Genomic DNA, 20,056 nt, shown 5'->3' on the forward strand with positions numbered 1-20,056 from the left:
TTGACTTAGTATAGTATAGTCTTACATAGAGTTGGGTGTAATTACTAAGTAATTAATTAATTATTGTAATTGAATTAATTTTCTCTTGAAAAGGTAAAGCTTCGAGTAGGGAAGCAAGCGCCGGCAGGGGTGCCGGGAGTATGGCTCTGCGACGCAGCGTCTCGTTCCTTCAAGGAACTAGGGTTACATACGTAACCTTGAGACGTTCCTTTTCAGGAACTCGAGCTGCGTCGAAACGCTTTTGGGGAACGATGTGCCCACGCTGCCAGACTTCCAAATCCCTGCCTAGTGTGTAGTCAAAAGAGCACAGCTAAGACGAGAGAACAGAAGAGCCCGGCGTGGCTCGCATGTCAAGATCGTAAAATCGGACAAATGTGGAGGGCGTGGACCACCCCGCAGCGTTGCAGATGTCCAAGAGGGACACACCTGCTGAGAAGGCCTTGGAGGCCGCCATACTCCGAGTAGAGTGAGCCTTGGCCCCCAAAGGAGGGGGAAGACCAGAGGACTCATAGGAGACGTTGATAGCCTCGACTATCCAACGACTAAGGGTCTGCTTGGTGGCAGGAGAACCCTTGTTAGAAGGACCGTAGCAAACAAGCAATTGGTCTGATTTTCTCCACAGGGCAGCTCTGTGGACGTATGCGTCCAGTGCTCGCACTGGACACATACAGTTTAGCTTCTCTTGGTCTGGCTCCCGAAAGGGAGGAGGACAGAAGGCCTGCAGTACGATAGGTTGTGGTGTAACAGAGGGAACCTTCGGAACGTAACCCGCTCGAGGGTATAAGAATGCTTTGGCCATACCAGGGGCAAAGTCTAAGTAGGTAGGGGCCACCGAAAGGGCCTGAAGATCTCCAACTCTCTTTAGTGAGGTGATTGCCAGTAACAGGGCAGTTTTAAGTGTCAGATGTCTATCTGAGATATCTTGTATTGGCTCGAATGGAGCTTTACAAAGAGCCTCTAGAACCACAACCAAATCCCAGGGGGGAACACGGGATCGTACTGGAGGTCTCAGCCTCAGCGCACCGCGGAGGAAACGTGTAACTAGGGGGTGTCTACCCACTGACTGACCATTGAAAGGGACGTGGAAAGCAGCTATGGCCGCCACGTAAACCTTTAAGGTGGAGTGGGATAACCCCGCAGAGAGCCTGGCTTGTAAAAACTCCAGAACTGTACCAACTGGGCAGTCTGCTGGGTCAAGCTGGCGGTCTCTGCACCATGAAGTGAAGAGCTTCCACTTCAGGGCGTACAGTTTCCTCGTAGAGGGAGCTCTGGATTGGAGTAGGGTCTCAACAACCTCGGTTGAGAGACCAGCTGCTAACAGCTGTGCCCCCTCAGGGGCCACACCCACAGCTTCCACAACTCCGGGCGAGGGTGAATTATCGTGCCCTGCGCCTGTGAGAGTAGGTCTGTCCTGATCGGTATCTCCCACAGAGAGCCGTCGAGGAGCGAGACTAGATCTGAGAACCATACTCGGCCCGGCCAGAACGGGGCTACTAGTAGTAGACGGGCCCCGTCCTGGCGTACTCTCGCCAGAACTCCCGGGAGCAGAGCGATAGGGGGAAAAGCGTACAGACGAAGCCTCGGCCAGGTCTGTGCCATAGCGTCCAGTCCCAGAGGAGCTGGATGAACTAGAGAGAACCAGAGGGGACATTGCGATGTCTCCTGAGTCGCAAAGAGGTCCACCTGGGCTGTGCCAAATACTCTCCATATCTGCTTCACCACCTCGGGGTGAAGCATCCATTCCCCGGGCCTCGGCCCCTGTCTCGACAGTATGTCTGCTCCCACATTCAATCTCCCAGGAATATACACTGCTCTGATCGAGAGGAGTTTGCCCTGGGACCACAGAAGGATCTGGTGTGCCAGCTTGTACAAGGGGCGCGAACACAGACCCCCCTGGTGATTGATATAAGAGACCACTGATGTGTTGTCGATGCGCACCAACACATGGTGACCTCTCAGGTCTGGGAGGAAATATTTCAATGCTCGATAGACCGCTAGTATCTCTAGGCAATTGATGTGCCATGTTAGATGGCGACCACTCCACAGACCGCGGGCAGGGTGGCCACTCATGACCGCACCCCGACCGGTGAGGGACGCATCTGTCGCTAGCGTTACACGGCGACAAGGAACTCCCAGCACCGGGCCCTGATTCAAGAACCAAGGTTTCCTCCACATGTCTAAGGCACGAAGGCACCGCCACGTGACCTTGATAACTCGAAGTGGATTTCCCCTCGGGGAAAAGCCCTTGGACTTGAGCCACCACTGTAGGGGTCTCATGTGCAGCAGGCCAAAGGGTATCACGTTGGACGCAGCTGCCATCAGCCCTAACAATCTCTGAAATTGTTTGACAGTGAGTGACTGGCCTTCTTTGACTCTCTCGACTGATGTGAGGATCGACTCGATCCGAGCAGGAGACAAGCGTGCCTGCATCGTGGTCGAATTCCACACTACGCCTAGATAGGTGGTTCTCTGAACTGGAGAAAGTACACTCTTCTTGGCGTTTAGTCTCAAACCCAGCTCCCCCATGTGTGCGAGGACGACATCTCGATGTCGAACCGCCATCTGCTCTGATTGAGCTAGAATCAACCAATCGTCGATATAGTTCAGAATGCGGATGCCCTGCATACGGAGGGATACACATTTCAAATCTACACATTTCGTGAACGTGCGCGGTGAGAGTGCGAGGCCAAAGGGAAGTACTCAGTATTGGTAGGCTTTGCCCCCAAAAGCGAACCTCAGAAACTTCCTGTGTTGTGGAAGGATGGATATGGAAGTATGCATCTTGAGATCTATTGTGACAAACCAGTCCTCGGATCTGATTTGAGCTACAATCTGTTTGACAGTGAGCATCTTGAACTTCAGTGACATAACTGAGCGGTTCAGGAGACGCAAGTCTAAGATCGGACGCAACCCCCCATCCTTCTTTGGAACTATGAAATACCGGCTGTAAAATCCGGATTCCCTGTCTAGAGGAGGGACCACATCGATGGCCTCCTTCCTTAATAGGGTATTCACTTCTTGTTCCATAACCAGAGCCTGCAGGAGGCCGACTATTGTCTTTCCACTGTGCGCAGGACCCATTGAGATACATTGGCAGTAGTTTCCACGCTGCTAGCTAATGTACTACGGGAATCAGTCTCTCGAGACTGATCTCTGAAATAAGAGGCCCCCGAAGGGGAGGCGAGCATCCCAGCTCCGCTACGCTCACGGGCGGAAATAACTGAGTAGTGCTCGCTGGAGGCCGCTGCACCCTGAAACTCCGGCAGGGTTGGCAGACCCACCTCCCGAGGGCACTGAGGTGAGACGGGCACCGTGTAATGAGGTGGACACCGCTCTACCCCAGTAGGGGCTGCCCTCTGTAGTCGTGACTGTTTGTACGCGGAGGGGGCTGCCCCCGCCCAGCAGTCCCTCCAGTACATCTAACTTCATGAGTCAAATATCTGTCATTATATTCCTCAGAATTTAATGAAATCAAACAATCAGACAAGTAAATACGGTCTGGATTGTGATACAATACACATTGAAGTGATATATTGAACTTCTCGAAGTTAGATAACAGTCATTAGATTCCTCAGAATCTAATGCAATCCAAATTCCTCAGAATTTAGTGAAATCAAACAATCAGACAAGTAAACACGGTCTAGATTGTGATAAAGTACACATATAGTGATATATTGACTTCTCAGAGTCATATTCCTCAGAATTTAAAAATAATCAAACAATCAGACAAGTAAACACGGTCTAGATTGTGATAAAGTACACATTGAAGTGATAGAACCAACTCCTGCTTATTAAATGGAGTTAAAATAACCAGACACGCGGTCGGGTATGGAAAAATTCACATCAAAACTGAAAATGATGTAATACACGCGTTGCCTCGACAGCGCGCGAATAGCTTAGTCACACAAACAATATTAATCCCGTCGGAGATTAAATAGCTGCTCACTAACGCTGCCCGTAATGACACTGTTTGTTTTATACTGTGCTTATGCAACTTTGTTTGTGCAACTACAAGCTCGCCGACGCCCTCCGTGTCAATCTCCTCGGAGAAAGAAAGGCAGAGCGTCAAGCCCGACGCTCGGGGGGAAGAGCCGAAGCTCGGGCTTCCAAACCCCGGAATCAGGCAGATCTGGTGGGAACGGTAGGAGATAAGGACGTGCCCGTCTCCATACCTTCCAGCAGATCGATCTGCGAACCCAACGAATGCCGGCGCGGCTTCGCCTCGGCGAAAGCGGAACCGGCATCGCGATGAACGCTTGCGAAGGCTCACTTCTCGAAGAGAGCCCTGCAGGATCGAAGCGTCCGCATTGGCATTCGTTCACAATGCGGGCAGTCGGCCCCCTCGAGAGCCGACTCAGCATGCTTCGATCCCAGGCAAGCCACGCACAAACTGTGTGTATCCCCACTCGTAATGTAGCGAGGGCAGGGAGGAACACACAATCTATAACGTGGCTTGGAATCGCCCTTCATATGTTAGGTCTTTTGCTTTTGTTTTGGCATATTGAGCTGTTTTAGCGATCTTTTAATGGCTAAGGGACAGACAACAATAAATAGGACCAACAGGACAGACTTTGACATGCACACACAGAGCGCTTGCTGACAGATTCGAAGCTGGAGCCAGCTGCACGGCACGTGCTTTTATAGCTTCCTGGTCGCTACGTCACCCCGCCCGTGACGTCACGCCTTTCCGATGGACTGATTGCACACGATATTCAGAGTCGGTCTCGTCAGGGACGTTCCCCAAAAGCGTTTCGACGCAGCTCGAGTTCCTGAAAAGGAACTGAGATGACCAATCAAATCAAAGCAGTAAATCTTATGTTATAAGAGTTTATCATTCACAGATGCAGACCGCAATTTCCAGCCCAAAGCATCAGTTTAAAGTTGAAACAAGACAGCAATGTAAGATATGGAAGTTGCAAATAAGTCAGCTGTTTATGTTAGAAATATGGACATTTTGAGAGAGAGCGATGAAAGTTGTGTATGTGAATTACCTGCATCTGTGCATCTCTTTCTACAAAAAATAATTTACCTCATAGCTGTTGATTAATATAATGTAGCAATCCAGTATCAAAGCTATTTAATATTATTATTATTGTCCAATAAAAGAATTTGCAGCGTTAATCAATTTTTTTTATTTTTTATTATTATTATTATTATTATGAAAGTCCGTTGCTCACTGGCTTTTAATACACATACAGAAAAAGCATGGGTCACATGAGGGGATGCTCCCAATCAACTTATTTAGGCTAAGCATCAGCATTCACAAACAACTATTGTCAAATTTTGGTGAGCCTGTGCAAATTGTAGCCTCCATTTCCTGTTCTTATCTGACAGGAGGTCAGTGTGGTCTTCTGCTGCTGTAGCCCATCTGCTTCAGGGATCGAAATGTTGTGCATTCAGAGATGGTATTCTGCAAACCTTGGTTGTAACGAGTGGTTAATTGAGCTGTTGCTTTTCTATTTTCTCTAACCAATCTGCCCATTCTCCTCTGACCTCTGACATCAAAAATGCATTTTCATCAACACAACTACTGCTCACTGGATATTTTCTCTTTTCCAGACCATTCTCTATAAACCCTAGAAATGGCTGTGCGTGAAAACCCCAGTAGATCAGCAGTTTTTTAAATACTCAGACCAGCCCGTCTGGCACCAACAACCATTCCACGTTCAGGTAACCTTAATCCTCTTTCTTTCCCATTCTGATGCTCAGTTTAAACCTCAGCAAGTCATTTTCACCACATCCAGATGCTTAAATGCATTGAGTTGCTGCCATGTGATTGGCTGATTAGCAATTTGTATTACCAAGCAATTGAACAGGTGTACCTAATAAAGTGGCCGGTGAGTGCATAGATATGTATGTACACACACACACACACACACACACACACACACACACACACACACACACACAGCCATTCAAAATTATTTCGATTTTTAATGATTTTTCACTGGAGTCTCTTATGCTATTCAATGCTGTATTTATTTGATCAAAAATACAGAAAAAAACAAGTCATTGGTTTCCTATGTGAATATAGGCAGTTTAAACACATAATTTATTTACTTCAGAGGATCCTTCAGAAATCATTGCAAGTAATATGCTGATTTATTAACAGTATTGAGAATGTTGTGCTTCTTAATATTTTTTTGGAACCTGTGATAATTCTTTTTTCATTCTTTGACGAATAAAATGATAAAAAGAATAGCATTTATTTAAAATAGTAATCTTTTCCAAAAATATGTATGTCAATCAATTTTTTTATCCTTTTAACACAGAATTTCTCTCTCTCAAAAAAAGAAGAAACAATTTACTGACCCCAGATTTTTTAATAGTATATACTTTAACACAAATTTCTATTTTGAATAAACACTGTTTAAAGCACTGTTGTCTTAAAAATAAACACAGTCTTTTTAACTTTGTATTTATTAATGAAATAAATAAATACAAAAAAATAAATAAATACAAAATTAAGCAGCACAACTGTTTCCAACATTGATAAATCAGCATAGTAATAATGGAGTTAATTGGAGTAATAATGCTGAAAATAAACACATGAATGCTAATTCACAGTGCATTAACTAATGTGTAATGATATAAACTCTAATAATCATCGGGAAGAAGGAGGCGGGAACCGGCGGACAATCAAATAACATTTAATTTCAAAATAAACACCAAAACAGCGCACCAGCCCCTCACGGACGACTGGTGCGCACAAAATAAAACCAAAACCTAAAATAACGCCCAGGCCTGGTCCTCTCTCGTCCTTCACTGTCGTCGCTCCAGTTTTATATCCTTCCATCTCCTCCATGGGCCTCGAGACCGGCGGGTCGAACAGGTGTAGTTCATCTCCAATCACTCCACCGGCCTCGCTCCCATGTCCCTCGGCCCCGCCCCACTCGTCACATAATGTTAACAAGCACAACTTTTGAACCGCATGTACTGTAGTCTAGGGGAGTACACCAATTACACACTGCATGCAAACAGCTTTGTGTTGTTTTGTGTAGATGAACTATAATAATTACATTATTAGTTAATTGTGATCTTAATTGAGTAATCAGCAGAAGTTATTACTCCACAAACTGTGTGTGACATCATTAGCAAACAATCGAATTGCAACCTTCGTACTGTGGTTTTAGGAAACAGTCACAACTAATTTTAATTTCTGAGTAAATCTTTTTCTATTGTTTACCTAAATCTTGTGTCTCAATAGCATCACTGGCCCTGTACTTGTACTGAAACCTAATGGTGTGAATATGAGCAGTTACTTACTGTTGTTGCTTCAGAGCAGTTATGTTTATGTTTTTTGTCTTATGCTGCACACATTCATTCTGAACATTTTTGGGCTCCATTGGTCTTTGATAAGTATATTGTGTTTGTTGTATAATTGTTTGGTTTGTTTAGATGTTTAAATAAAATTACATCCACAATTAAATATATGCAGGAGTTTCAGGAAAAATTTATTAAATTCACAAATAAATTAAATGAGATTTTTTTTTTAAGTATCCGCAAATATGTATTTTGTATGCCATAAACACAACTTTGCATGCCATTGGATCATTTCCTGTACATTATGGATGGCTTTCTCTGCATTTGGATCTGGCTAGATGGACAGTCTGCTCCTGTATGGAGTCCTTTCTCCTCTGCTGGTCCCATCCTGCCTCCTGGCTCCTTCATCTCCGCTGGTCCCGCTCATCTTCCTGGCTCCTCCGCTGGTCCCGTCCAACCTCTTAGCTCCTTCATCACTGCCAGTTCCAACCAGCTCCCAGGCTTCGTCCAGCCTCCAGGGTCCTTCATCTTCGCCAGTTCCATCCAGATCCTCCTCTTCTGTATGCCCCATCCAGCTTCCTCAGCTCAGATCCTCCTGCTTGTTGCTCTGCCTCCACCACAGACTTCTGGGCCTCTGGCTACGCCTCAGCCCTCCACCCCTTTGTCTCCACTGAGCTCCACCTCCCCTCTGGCTCCATTTAACTGCTCCATTTAGCTCCATGTGAATGAATCATTTTATATAATCAGTCAAACGGATTTGGACAGTTCAGTTTGATTCATTTCGGACAGTTCACTCACTCAGTAGTAATGTGATATTTTATAAGACAGAAAGCAAAAAGAGCACTGTATGAGGTGGATATTTACCTACAAGCCACTGTAAGAAACAAAACGTGTCTTCGATTAATTTAAACGTCCTCTATAGATCCTCAAAGCTCTTTATTGTGCATGCAGCTTGTGAATGGCAGATTTATATCCATATAGCATCAAAATATGTTATACACTTTTAATGGAGGGCCTTTTCCCCAGTACTGATGAAAGGCTTGAAGATCCCCTGGCTGGGGCACATTTTGAACTAGCAACACTAGACCTTTATTCCATGGCAAGCAAGTTGTTTATTTACACGCTTGTGCATTGAAATGCGTATGACCCAATCACAGCCCTGCATTAATAATGCATACATAAATTAGCCCCCATATGTAGGCTATAAAACACAGAATAAACCATAACCACAGGATATATGTGTCCTGTAGGGATATGACAGCTCAAATGACTTCTGCCTGCTATCACGCTGAACTACTCATCTGGATTCTGTCATTTATCTTTCTTTTGTAATCTGCAGCGTTACGTGTAACCTTGTAATCAAAACATAACATTGCGATACTTGTTTTTTTAATAAGCTTGTATGTTAATTGCACTATTATCACATATTCTAAATATTTTATGTATTCATCATCACACTATATGTGCCTCTATGCAAGCTGCCGCATTGAAGTCGCATTAATAATTGAAATATACTGTCAGTGGTTTGCATGTATGACCTAGACACCCAAATGAAAATATTATTCATACATCAAACATATTTGTGTCTGGTTATAAAAAAATAAAATAAAAAAAAGTCAAATCCACGCTTTGAAGTCAAATATAAAAGATTTCCTGCACTGTGATTTATACTTGTCATTTTAATAGAATAGAGTATTTTTGAATAGTTTATGATTCATATCTGAGGTTGCAATCTGGCTCAGCACAACTTTAACATCTTTCACACATTTCTGTCATGAATTATTCTTCGAACAAAACTTGCCTTGATGGAAAAAACTGGTTGTCGTAAATGTCCCCACAAAAAAACAACAACAAAAAAAACACTTCAAGCCCCTTATGTTAAATGATTAGTTAACTTAATAAATCAGATATAATTTTGCTTTGTTCCCTGGTGGCCTTTTTAATTGATCCAGCAGAAACACAAGCATCTGTGTGTGTGTGTGTGTGTGTGTGTGTGTGTGTGTGTGCTTGTGTGTGTGTACATCTACAGTGAATTATTCCATTTGTTAATTAATTATTTAATGAAGAATTAGAAGGGAAGCTCTAGTGGAGATTTTCTATATCTTACGGGATACTGCAGAGAGTATGATTATGGGACTGATAGCTGCTATTAACTCTAGATTCTCATAACTCAGCAATACGTCGAGTGAATAATGTATTCTACTCTGTTCCATTAAAGTGTTGGATTTTCTTGCAAGCGATTATTTATCCAAGTTGGGGGCAAAGCTTATAGACAGCTATGAAATATGGATCCCATGGATTGATTTTAAAACATCACAAATACTCACTTGTGCAAAATTAAAGGAAGATGGGCAAATGTATAGCCAAATCTGTCTGCTGCTAATGTGTGAAAAATTAACCAAAACAACGTTCTTATTTGAGTTGTCATTGAACTGTTAATTTTTTTTAATCCAAATTAATTTAAATTTAATTTAATATCATAATCAAATCAATTGCAGTTAACCACATATATATCAACATTTACTGAAAAACCTCTAATAATAGTTTAAGACATTAAAACTAAAATGTTAGATGAGTAAATCATCGAATAGAAGCTACAACAGTTGTCCTATTGTTGCTTATATGTTTATTTTATGTACATATCACTGAAAATACATAATGAAAAACGATAATATTTTTAATTTATTGGTGTAAGTCAGTTTGGTCTCATGAAAAGTTGTTATAATTCATATTAAATAGTGAAATTACACTCCAAAAGTAAAAAAAAATACGAGTAGTTGTTTAAAAAAAGAAAAGAAATTCATTCACAGACGCATGTAATCTCTACATGAAAACGTCCCAAGGTTACGTATGTAACCCTAGTTCCTTGAAGGAACTCGAGCTGCGTCGAAACGCTTTTGGGGAACGTCCCTGACGAGACCGACTCTGAATATCGTGTGCAATCAGTCCATCGGAAAGGCGTGACGTCACGGGCGGGGTGACGTAGCGACCAGGAAGCTATAAAAGCACGTGCCGTGCAGCTGGCTTCAGCTTCGAGTAGGGAAGCAAGCGCCGGCAGGGGTGCCGGGAGTATGGCTCTGCGACGCAGCGTCTCGTTCCTTCAAGGAACTAGGGTTACATACGTAACCTTGGGACGTTCCTTTTCAGGAACTCGAGCTGCGTCGAAACGCTTTTGGGGAACGATGTGCCCACGCTGCCAGACTTCCAAATCCCTGCCTAGTGTGTAGTCAAAGAGCACAGCTAAGACGAGAGAACAGAAGAGCCCGGCGTGGCTCGCATGTCAAGATCGTAAAATCGGACAAATGTGGAGGGCGTGGACCACCCCGCAGCGTTGCAGATGTCCAAGAGGGACACACCTGCTGAGAAGGCCTTGGAGGCCGCCATACCCCGAGTAGAGTGAGCCTTGGCCCCCACAGGAGGGGGAAGACCAGAGGACTCATAGGAGACGTTGATAGCCTCGACTATCCAACGACTAAGGGTCTGCTTGGTGGCAGGAGAACCCTTGTTAGAAGGACCGTAGCAAACAAGCAATTGGTCTGATTTTCTCCACAGGGCAGCTCTGTGGACGTATGCGTCCAGTGCTCGCACTGGACACATACAGTTTAGCTTCTCTTGGTCTGGCTCCCGAAAGGGAGGAGGACAGAAGGCCTGCAGTACGATAGGTTGTGGTGTAACAGAGGGAACCTTCGGAACATAACCCGCTCGAGGGTATAAGAATGCTTTGGCCATACCAGGGGCAAAGTCTAAGTAAGTAGGGGCCACCGAAAGGGCCTGAAGATCTCCAACTCTCTTTAGTGAGGTGATTGCCAGTAACAGGACAGTTTTAAGTGTCAGATGTCTATCTGAGATATCTTGTTTTGGCTCGAATGGAGCTTTACAAAGAGCCTCTAAAACCACAACCAAATCCCAGGGGGGAACACGGGATCGTACTGGAGGTCTCAGCCTCAGCGCACCGCGGAGGAAACGTGTAACTAGGGGGTGTCTACCCACTGACTGATCATTGAAAGGGACATGGAAAGCAGCTATGGCCGCTACGTAAACCTTTAAGGTGGAGTGGGATAACCCCGCAGAGAGCCTGGCTTGTAAAAACTCCAGAACTGTACCAACTGGGCAGTCTGCTGGGTCAAGCTGGCGGTCTCTGCACCATGAAGTGAAGAGCTTCCACTTCAGGGTGTACAGTTTCCTCGTAGAGGGAGCTCTGGATTGGAGTAGGGTCTCAACAACCTCGGTTGAGAGACCAGCTGCTAACAGCTGTGCCCCCTCAGGGGCCACACCCACAGCTTCCACAACTCCGGGCGAGGGTGAATCATCGTGCCCTGCGCCTGTGAGAGTAGGTCTGTCCTGATCGGTATCTCCCACGGAGAGCCGTCGAGGAGCGAGACTAGATCTGAGAACCATACTCGGCCCGGCCAGAACGGGGCTACTAGTAGTAGACGGGCCCCGTCCCGGCGTACTCTCGCCAGAACTCCCGGGAGCAGAGCGATAGGGGGAAAAGCGTACAGACGAAGCCTTGGCCAGGTCTGTACCATAGCGTCCAGTCCCAGAGGAGCTGGATGAACTAGAGAGAACCAGAGGGGACATTGCGATGTCTCCTGAGTCGCAAAGAGGTCCACCTGGGCTGTGCCAAATACTCTCCATATCTGCTTCACCACCTCGGGGTGAAGCATCCATTCCCCGGGCCTCGGCCCCTGTCTTGACAGTATGTCTGCTCCCACATTCAATCTCCCAGGAATATACACTGCTCTGATCGAGAGGAGTTTGCCCTGGGACCACAGAAGGATCTGGTGTGCCAGCTTGTACAAGGGGCGCGAACGCAGACCCCCCTGGTGATTGATATAAGAGACCACTGATGTGTTGTCGGTGCGCACCAACACATGGTGACCTCTCAGGTCTGGGAGGAAATATTTCAATGCTCGATAGACTGCTAGTATCTCTAGGCAATTGATGTGCCATGTCAGATGGCGACCACTCCACAGACCGCGGGCAGGGTGGCCACTCATGACTGCACCCCAACCGGTGAGGGACGCATCTGTCGCTAGCGTTACACGGCGACAAGGAACTCCCAGCACCGGGCCCTGATTCAAGAACCAAGGTTTCTTCCACATGTCTAAGGCACGAAGGCACCGCCGCGTGACCTTGATAACTCGAAGTGGATTTCCCCTTGGGGAAAAGCCCTTGGACTTGAGCCACCACTGTAGGGGTCTCATGTACAGCAGGCCAAAAGGTATCACGTTGGACGCAGCTGCCATCAGCCCTAACAATATCTGGAATTGTTTGACAGTGAGTGACTGGCCTTCTTTGACTCTCTCGACTGATGTGAGGATCGACTCGATCCGAGCAGGAGACAAGCGTGCCTGCATCGTGGTCGAATTCTACACTACGCCTAGATAGGTGGTTCTCTGAACTAGAGAAAGTACACTCTTCTTGGCGTTTAGTCTCAAACCCAGCTCCCCCATGTGTGCGAGAACGACATCTCGATGTCGAGCCGCCATCTGCTCTGATTGAGCTAGGATCAACCAATCGTCGATATAATTAAAAATGTGGATGCCCTGCATACGGAGGGATACCAGAGCCGCATCCATACATTTCGTGAATGTGCGGGGTGAGAGTGCGAGGCCAAAGTGAAGTACTCGATATTGATAAGCTTTGCCCCCGAAAGCGAACCTCAGAAACTTCCTGTGTTGTGGAAGGATGGATATGGAAGTATGCGTCTTTGAGATCTATTGTGACAAACCAGTCCTTGGATCTGATTTGAGCTACAATCTGTTTGACAGTGAGCATTTTGAACTTCAGTGACATTACTGAGAGGTTTAGATGACATAAGTCTAAGATCGAACGCAACTCCCCATCCTTCTTTGGAACTATGAAATACCGGCTATAAAACCCGGACTCCCTGACTAGAGGAGGGACCACCTCCATGGCCTCCTTCCTAAAAAGGGTATTCACTTTTTGTTCCATAACCAGAGCCTACAGGAGGCCGACTATTGTCTTTCCCCTGTGCGCAGGACCCATTGAGATACATTGGCAGTAGTTTCCACGCTGCTAGCTAATGTACTAAGGGAATCAGTCTCTCGAGACTGATCTCTGGAGTAAGAGGCCCCCGAAGGGGAGGCGAGTATCCCAGCTCCGCTACGCTCACGGGCGGAAATAACTGAGTAGTGCTCGCTGGAGGCCGCTGCACCCTGAAACTCCGGCAGGGTTGGCAGACCCACCTCCCGAGGGCACCGAGGTGAGACGGGCACCGTGTAATGAGGTGGACACCGCTCTACCCCAGTAGGGGCTGCCCTCTGTAGTCGTGACTGTTTGTACGCGGAGGGGGCTGCTCCCGCCCAGCAGTCCCTCCAGTACATCTAACTTCATGAGTCAAATAACTGTCATTATATTCCTCAGAATTAATGAAATCAAACAATCAGACAAGTAAATACGGTCTGGATTGTGATACAATACACATTGAAGTGATATATTGAACTTCTCGAAGTTAGATAACAGTCATTAGATTCCTCAGAATCTAATGCAATCCAAATTCCTCAGAATTTAGTGAAATCAAACAATCAGACAAGTAAACACGGTCTAGATTGTGATAAAGTACACATATAGTGATATATTGACTTCTCAGAGTCATATTCCTCAGAATTTAAAAATAATCAAACAATCAGACAAGTAAACACGGTCTAGATTGTGATAAAGTACACATTGAAGTGATAGAACCAATTCCTGCTTATTAAATGGAGTTAAAATAACCAGACACGCGGTCGGGTATAGAAAAATTCACATCAAAACTGAAAATGATGTAATACACGCGTTGCCTCGACAGCGCGCGAATAGCTTAGTCACACAAACAATATTAATCCCCTCGGAGATTAAATAGCTGCTCACTAACGCTGCCCGTATAATGACACTGTTTGTTTTATACTGTGCTTATGCAACTTTGTTTGTGCAACTACAAGCTCGCCGACGCCCTTCGTGTCAATCTCCTCGGAGAAAGAAAGGCAGAGCGTCAAGCCCGACGCTCGGGGGGAAGAGCCGAAGCTCGGGCTTCCAAACCCCGGAATCAGGCAGATCTGGTGGGTACGGTAGGAGATAAGGATGTGCCCGTCTCCATACCTTCCAGCAGATCGATCTGCGAACCCAACGAATGCCGGCGCGGCTTCGCCTCGGCGAAAGCGGAACCGGCATCGCAAGGAACGCTTGCGAAGGCTCACTTCTCGAAGAGAGCCCTGCGGGATCGAAGCGTCCGCATTGGCATTCGTTCACAATGCGGGCAGTCGGCCCCCTCGAGAGCCGACTCAGCGTGCTTCGATCCCAGGCAAGCCACGCACAAACTGTGTGTATCCCCACTCGTAATGTAGCGAGGGCAGGGAGGAACACACAATCTATAACGTGGCTTGGAATCGCCCTTCATATGTTAGGTCTTTTGCTTTTGTTTTGGCATATTGAGCTGTTTTAGCAATCTTTTAATGGCTAAGGGACAGACAACAATAAATAGGACCAACAGGACAGACTTTTGACATGCACACACAGAGCGCTTGCTGACAGATTCGAAGCTGAAGCCAGCTGCACGGCACGTGCTTTTATAGCTTCCTGGTCGCTACGTCACCCCGCCCGTGACGTCACGCCTTTCCGATGGACTGATTGCACACGATATTCAGAGTCGGTCTCGTCAGGGACGTTCCCCAAAAGCGTTTCGACGCAGCTCGAGTTCCTGAAAAGGAAATATAAATTCATTCATTAAAAGTATAACCCAAACGTTAACGTATGAGTCAAATTGTACGATATCCTCTCATAGACCTCCATGCTTAGTTTTCTTCTTTTTTCAAAAAAAATTATTTGGATGGCTCAAATTGTACTGATTCATACAAATTTGCCATCAATTTTACAAAATGTAAAATAGAGATGAGATCAGCTTGTCATCTTGATTTTGGGTTGACATCCTATGATTTAATTGATCTCGTTCAAATTATGATGAGCCATAAAAGCTCAATGTACAGTCGTGGCCAAAATTTTGAGAATTACATAAATATTGGAAATTGGAAAAGTTGCTGCTTAAGTTTTTATAATAGCAATTTGCATTTACTCCAGAATGTTATGAAGAGTGATCAGATGAATTGCATAGTCCTTCTTTGCCATGAAAATTAACTTAATCCCAAAAAAACCTTTCCACTGCATTTCATTGCTGTCATTAAAGGACCTGCTGAGATCATTTCAGTAATCGTCTTGTTAACTCAGGTGACAATGTTGACGAGCACAAGGCTGGAGATCATTATGTCAGGCTGTTTGGGTTAGAATGGCAGACTTGACATGTTAAAAGGAGGGTGATGCTTGAAATCATTGTTCTTCCATTGTTAACCATGGTGACCTGCAAAGAAACGCGTGCAGCCATCATTGCGTTGCATAAAAATGGCTTCACAGGCAAGGATATTGTGGCTACTAAGCATTTGGCAATTATCTAAATCAACTCAGTTTGGCCCGGAGGCCAGCTCTAGGAAGAGTCCTAGTTGTTTCAAACTTCTTCCATTAAGGGTAACGTCTTGGTTAAGTATGTAACCCTCGTTCCCTGAAGGAGGGAAAGGATGTTACGAATGGGATCTCGCTCGAGAGCCCAATCACCTTTGAGTGGTACAAAACGAGCCAATGGTACACATAGTACCTTGGTCTGCGTAATTTGCATCGCGAGCTCCGGGTATATAAGGAGCAGCGCGAGCAACTCGCATTCAAGTCTTCGCTGAGGAGCCGAGCCAGTGATCCGGCCGTTCAGCGGAACAGCGATGTGGCAAGGGGACGTAACGTCTCTGTTTCCCCTTCTTCAGGGAACGAGGGTTACATACGTAACCAAGACGTTCCCTTTAAGTTGGTAACATTCAACGTTACGAATGGGGTCCCTTACAAAATGCCACATGGCTGTTTTCCAGCGACCCGCGTGAGTGATAGCACCCTGTCGTGAGGCCAGCACGAGTGAGGGCCTATAGCTTACACAGAATACACTGGGTATCATATTCCAGCTGGATGTATGCTAGCAGGCTGCGAGTGGTATGACCGCCGCCGCGGATGCCATATGCCCCAGGAGCCTCTGAAACAGTTTCAGTGGAACCGCTCTCTTGCCATCAAATTGTCTTAGGCAATTCAGCAGTGACTGTGCGCGACCGAGTCTATTTCCATACCGAGAAAAGAGATCCTCTGCACAGGGGAGACACCCCGAAACCTGGGGGGACGCCAGGCGAACTGAATCGCGTAGCCGAGCCTGAGCATCCGGATGAGCCTGCGGGAAGGCCTTGGAAGCTCTAGCCAGGCTCCCAGAAACCGAACCAGCGGGGTCAAGGGGACTACAGGCGTACCCACGGTGGGGTAGCGCTGTGGAGCACACAGCCCCGGCATGGGAGGCATAGCGTCCCTTAGCGGGGACGGAGTGCAGGCCTTCGTCTGACTCCAAGTAGCAAAGAGGGCATGAGAACCCAAAGCGTTCTCGAGCCGGCTTTGCATGGAAACTGGCAAGGGGAGAGGAGAACAAGAGGGGCGAGGAAGCACGTCGCCAACTGTCGTTCGTGGCCTCTTGGGACCCGGAGGAAGAGGAAACAGCTCTTTTAGTGAAGGTTTGGGTACCAGTGGCGGAACAAAAAGAAAATGACAACAAAGAATTCTCCCCCGGCCCTCCTCCGGGGGAAGGAGTGGTCCTGCTACCATCTCCTGACGAGCTGATGTCTCCAACTCTGGGTCGCCCGTCTCAGGAATGCCGCTTGGCCTGGCGTTTGGCAGGCTTAGGGGCAGAGACGGGTTGCACCACCCTTCTGTGGCCATCTCCTCGCTACGGCCGGGAAGAAGGCTGCTGCTGTGGCTGAGCTGGAGTGGAGGAGGCCGCAGGGGGGCGCCCTCGGCGACGACCTTCAGTCCCAGTGGCAGTGACCTTTGTAGCCCGGAGAGCGAGGTCGGTAGCAGTGCGCACCTCCTGCAAAACCCCTGGGTCAGCACTGCCCTCGTGCAGCTGCCGGAGCAGCTTGGCCTGATAGACCTGAAGAGAGGCCATGGCATGCAGGGCAGAAGCGGCCTGACCCACAGCTCTGTAAGCCTTGGCCACAAGTGTGGATGAGAACTTACAGGCCTTGGAGGGCAGCTTGGGACCACCGGGGGAATCCCAGCATACCCCTTGGCCGCCATGCCATCGAGGGCAGTGAAGGCGGAGGAAGTACCAGAACGGTTTCGGGCAGTTAAAGGTGCCTTCTATGAGCTGGTTACTTCCTGGTGCACTTCCACTCAAGCCCAATGCATCCACGAACGCAGTCTCAGTGTGCTGGAAGTCCAGACACGTGACACAGCGATCGTGGCCATCACGAGGAGCGATGTATCGACCGCACCCAGAAACACACGGGCAAAATATCATCTTTAAAAAGACGCAAATCGGCCCGTACTCTTTTGTGAAAGGAAATAAGCTCTTTCAGAGGTGTTGAAGCGCTCAGGGGAACACGGGAGCTGTCGCAGGAAACCCAGACGAACCGCTGAATCACGCCGTCACACCAACACCAGTTGACTCTAGCTTGTAGCACTCTGGTGAAGCAGCAAAGAGTTGCTCGCGCTGCTCCTTATATACCCGCTCTGCAGGGCAGGGCTCGCGATGCAAATTCCGCAGACCAAGGTACTTTGAGTACCATTGGCTCGTTTTGTACCACTCAAAGGTGATTGGGCTCTCGGGCGAGATCCTATTCGTAACGTCGAACGTGACCGACTGAAAGGGAACAGAGATTACATGCGTCTGTGAACCTTCAATGAAGCAGCATTTTTTTCTGAAATCTCCTGATGTGTGGCTTGACGCAAACCTGTTTCAGAGCTCTACATGCATTTTTTTTTTTATATGCATTATCAGCTGTTAGATCTTTTATTAAGGTGTGTGTGCCTTTCCTACCCATTCAATTGAATTTGCTACATGTTATCTTTACTTGAAATGTAGTAACATCTATAAGCAAAATGAATGTTCCTGAGCTAAATTTCTACTGTCCAAGATAAAGGTATAAATACTTATGCAATGGAATAATTTTATTTGTTATATTTAATAAATTAGCAAAATAGCAAATTTAAAAATTAGCAAAAAGTTTTTTTTTTTTTGCCTTACAGTTATGGTATATGGAATGTAGATTGTTGTGGGGGGGGACCCTAATTTAAAGCAGTTTAACATAATTCAGCAACAAAACAAAATGGAAAAAAATGAAGGGGTAAAAATGTGAGGTCTCGCTGTCTAGATTCGCGCCACAGTGTGTTGGCTCTCACATTAGAGGTCTTCTCGGGTCCTAAAAACTGTACCCGACCCGAATCGACCCGAATCACTACTTACCCGAACCCGACATGCATACATTATTTATTTTTAAAGAAAAACCCGACCCGAGACAGACCCGATAAAATTAGACCCGAGTCCGACCCGACCTGACGGCATTTCCTTTAGAACCCGACTGGACCCGAACGTAAACGGCATTTACATGTGCACAGCCTGCAACCATGCGTTTCTCAAAAATGCACTTAACATAGACGCGGCAGTAGGAGTAGCCTACGCGCTGAAGTGCTGAAATGTCAATCACACATGTAACCCATTACGTCCTTTGAAAGTTGGCATAATGTTATTTACCGGACCATACGATGATTAACATTAGAACCACCACAGGATAAAATTTACCGATGGCTGTTTCTCAAATATAACTTTTCAGATTACAGAATAACAGATTTTCAATAAAATATACAAAGTCTCCCAGTCATTGATTTTGACTAAACACCGATGACGACCCTGGATGTTTCTGTTCTACATATTCGTTTTCCCTCACCTTTTTCGCAATGTCTGTTATCGCCTCCATGCTTTTCTGACAGTGTCGCGTATTTTTCAAATTGATTGACAGGCCTGGCTTAACGACAATTCAAATACCGGTACTTGCATTTAGTCAAACATCCATCCACATGATGGCGCACTAGTTCTTGGCAAAGGGAGGGGGGTTGGTTAATGTGGAACTGAGTAAATAAATGCGTTGCGAGGCAACCGTGCTTATAGCCCGTTGCACGTAGAAGCGCTGATTTGCTCTCACACTTAGAAAAAATGAGAGAACGGTGTCATAGTTGTTTTAAATAATGCAATTTTGTTAAATGCCCAACATAGTTTAAAAGAATTCGGGTCTTCTCGGGTCCATTTGGAAAAGGCATATTTATTTTAAATTACCCGAGACCACTAATACCGAATCCGACCCGTGTCCGAGGTACTCGTTGGAGTTTTGGACCCGAACCCGCTCGGGTCTCGGGTCGGACCTCGGGTTTTCGGATCCAAGTGGACCCGTGAAGACCTCTATCTCACATATCAGAGTGAGAAATCTTTTGCCATGTATCTGTTGACCTTCCTGATTTACATTATGGGCCAACGAGACCAAGCGCCCATGGGTGGCGGCAGTGGCGGCTTGGAAAGCACAGCACTAATGATCTATTTGTTTTTGTCTGGAGATGTGGACACACTTCTCGCCCATCTGTGAAGAGCTTCCTTTGATGAACCGATTCCCCGTGAGATGCCCATTATGAGCTCCATGGACACTCCATGAAGCAGGTGATTTAATTCTTTATTAATGAACATTTTCTCAGGGATGAGAACAAAGTAAATTATAACACATAGGCAGCATCTTTTGTGTGGATGACGAAAGGTGTAACAGAGGAGGTTGCTGCCTCATGATTTTTTTTTCCCATTCTGCAATGCATGTAGAAATGAGGACATGGGGAGGGGAAAGAACTTCAGTACTAAGTCGAAAAAAGTTTTATTCACTGTGTTTTCAAACTTTTACCC

This window comes from Carassius carassius, chromosome 12 (genome assembly GCF_963082965.1).
Source record: "Carassius carassius chromosome 12, fCarCar2.1, whole genome shotgun sequence".
NCBI classification, from domain to species: domain Eukaryota; kingdom Metazoa; phylum Chordata; class Actinopteri; order Cypriniformes; family Cyprinidae; genus Carassius; species Carassius carassius.